The sequence below is a fragment of the Bubalus kerabau genome, chromosome 4 (assembly GCF_029407905.1).
Source record: "Bubalus kerabau isolate K-KA32 ecotype Philippines breed swamp buffalo chromosome 4, PCC_UOA_SB_1v2, whole genome shotgun sequence".
NCBI lineage: Eukaryota > Metazoa > Chordata > Mammalia > Artiodactyla > Bovidae > Bubalus > Bubalus kerabau.
The window spans coordinates 48,617,190-48,620,559 of NC_073627.1; the positions used below are offsets into that span (position 1 = coordinate 48,617,190).

Consider the following 3,370-nt stretch of genomic DNA (forward strand, 5'->3'; position numbering starts at 1 on the left):
AAGTAATACTCTCCAAAAATAAAATTCAATGAAGAAAAGTCTGTTTTACACATGTCTACACTCCATGTTGGGGCTTCTCTGATAGCTCAGTTGGTAAAGAATCTGCCTGCAATGCTGGAAGCCTTGGTTCAGTTCCTGGGTTGGGAAGATCTGCTGGAGAAAGGATAGGCTACCACTCCAGTATTCTCAGGCTTCCCTTGTGGCTCAGCTGGTAAACAATTAACCTACAATGCAGGAGACCTGGGTTCGATCCCTGGGTTGGGAAGATCCCCTGGAGAAGGGAAATGCTACCCACTCGAGTATTCTGGCCTGGAGAATTCCATGGACTATATAGTTCATGGGGTCGCAAAGAGTTCTGCACAACTGAGCAACTTTCACTCCATGTGGGGCTTCCCAGGTGGTACTAGTGGTAAAGAACCTGCCTGCCAATTCAGGAGACACAGGATGGATCCCTGGGTTAGGAAGATCCCCTAGAGGAGGGCATGGCAATCCAATCCAGTATTCTTGCCTGGAGAATCCCATGGACAGAGGAGCCTGGCAGGCTACAGTCCATGGGGCTGCAAAGAGTGGGATACAACTGAAGTGACTTGGCACATTTGCACCTACACTCCATGTAGCCACATCTCGAATCAACATTTGTAGAACTTTTCCAAACCCCAGAAGTCTCCCTCAGGTCCCTGCCAGTTAATATCTCCAAAAGGGGACTTCCCTGGTGGTCCAGTAGTTAAGACTGTACGCTTCCAATGAAGGGAGGCATGGGTTTGATCCCTGGTTGGGGAACTAAGATGCTGCATGCTGCATGGCACAACAAAAAAAAAAGAAGAAGAAGAAAAGAAAAAATTAATTAAAATAAAATAGCAACTTAAAAAAAAAACAGAAAATAATTTTTAAAAAATATTCCCAAAAGGGAGACTCTAGTCTGAATTCTATCACTATAGGTTAGTTTGGCCCATATGTAAAATCATATTTTTATTAATAAAGCATCACACATTTTAAAAGAATAATTCATTTGTTTTCTACTACTATCATAATAAAGTACCACTAAAATCAGTGATTTATACAACACAAATTTATTATCCTACAGTTCTGAAGGTGAGATCCAGGTATCATCAGACTAAAATCAAGGTGTTGGCAGAACTGTGTTTTTATCTAGAAGCTATAGAGAAGAGTCAATTTTCTTAATCATTCAGGGTGTTGGCAGAATTCAGTTCTTTTGGTTTATTGGACTGAGATCTTTATTTTTTGATGACTGTCAGCAAAGGGCTGTTCCCAGCCCTGTTCCTCCATCTTCAAAGCCAGCAGCAGCATGTCGAGTCTCTCTCACACACAGCTGGGATCTCTTCTCCTTCTGTCTCATCTCTCTGATACCGTAGGACAGGGTATCCACTTTCAGGGACTGTGTGATTAGGTCGGGCCCACCTGGATAACCTGGCTGCTCCTCCATCTCAAGTTCTGAACCTCGAACCGTATGTGCAAAGATCCCTTTGCCATGTAAGATAACAGTCTCACAGGTTCCAGGGACTGGGGACTGGACATCTGGGGAGTCCATGATTCTCTTTACCACAAATTGTAAACGTTGTCCAGGGTAAAACTTTCTAGAAAGCGATAGGGCAATACATGTTAAAAGCATCAACATTTCATGCATTGTGATATGCTAATTCCATAGCTGCAGAAAGAAATAAAGATGTGGGTCAGAATTTTAAACTGACTTTTAGCTCAAAATGTTAACTTTAAAGATGAAGATATAAATCATATATATATCCAACTACAGTGAAAGACTTTAATTATGGTATGTGTGTGGTATGTAAAATGGACCACTATGAAGCCTTTAAAATTCAAGCAACTGAAGAATACCTAATGACTCAGAAGAGTACATGACCAGTGTTAAGGAAAGAAAGCTATAAATATTATCACATATGCATTATGTCTATATATGTGTATAGACATGGATATATGGATATATATGTGTATCTATACACATATATGTGTATAGATATACCAAAACACATCTATACTTTCATATGTATGCATACATACTGCTATATATACACACATACACACACACAGAGAAATCAAGAGAGAAGAAAGGGGTAACATAAACAAGTTTCAGCCAGATTCAATCTTAGTATTTAAGATGCAGGTAGGGTGATCAATCTTCGTGATTTGCCCAGGACTGAGGGGTTTCCTGGGACACTAGTCGTTTGGTGCTAAAAACAAGAAATCACAGGCCAAACCAGGACGAGTCGGTCACCACCCTAAATACAGATGTGTTTTGTCCTTTCCTTTTGGCATTTCTGTATATTTTTTGTTTCCGGCAAAGAGCAGGCAATCACCTGAAAATCATTAAAAGTCCTGCAAGTGTGTTCCTCTGAGTTGGGAAAATGCCAGAGTCTGGGCCTGGGAAACATTTCAGAAGCCTCAGGAACATTTGAAAGTGTTACAAATCCTCTCAGTGTATCAGACAAGTGAAAGAAGGGAAGCGCCCTCCACCGAGGAAACAGATCTGAAGTTCGAGGGCAGATTCAGGAAGAAGTACCCTAATTCCGGATGGCAGCTGCTCCGGTAAACAGACAAGACTCCTTCCCTCTGCGTCTGTGTGATTGAGGGACCTTGGAGATTGAAATGGGAAAAGCAATCAATTAAAGACCAGAAAGCTAAAACTGAACACTTGGGAGCTGTAAATTGCAATAACAATTTCTTACCGGAGGTCCCTAGTGTGGGCACACAGCCCGGGCTGCTGATGTAGGCTAGTGGGCACGCGCCTGCGCAGAAGGCTCCGACTCCGCTGCAGTGCGTTGCTAAGCGCCCGTGCTGGCTGATGTCTGGACGCCTTGAGAGGGGTGTTCTACATTTTTTCATTCCGTTCCCGTGGTAGAATACTTTAATGTTTATGATACCACCCTAAAGTTTCTACAACTGACTGAATGTTATACATTCCTATCTTTAAAAATGTAGGGAAAAAAGTTATTTTTGACATTAAAAAAAAAGTGAGCTCCAGAATGTTATGGAGCATAATATATATGATTGAATCAGCTAGACAACTCTCAATTTTTTAAAGACTTGTTATTTTGTATTGGAGTATAGCCAGTTAACAATGTCATAGTTTCAGGTGGACATCAGGGGGACTCAGCCATACATAGACATGGATCCATTCTCCTCCAAACTCCCCTCCCATCCAGGTCAATTTTTTAAAAACACAAATAGAGGGACTTCCCTGTTGGTCCAGTGGTTAAGTGTCCCGCTGCCAATGCAGAAGACATGGGTTTGTTCCCTAGTCGGAAACTAAATTTCCACATGCCTTGGGGTTCAGCCAAAAGCCAAAACAAACAAAACAAACAAACAAAAAAACACAGAGAAATACAAAAGAGTG

At 41.6% G+C, this 3,370-nt stretch overlaps 1 long non-coding RNA gene across 1 annotated transcript; it reads right to left on the bottom strand.

Annotated features, from left to right (window-relative positions):
- Window positions 1–595: 595 nt before the first annotated feature.
- On the bottom strand, window positions 596–2,792 carry LOC129651387 (uncharacterized). Its single transcript, XR_008714112.1, has 3 exons — window positions 2,703–2,792; window positions 2,537–2,609; window positions 596–1,595 (listed from the first exon to the last, which is right to left on the bottom strand). It is a non-coding gene; the product is annotated as an uncharacterized LOC129651387 (long non-coding RNA).
- Between the last annotated feature and the right edge of the window lie 578 nt (window positions 2,793–3,370).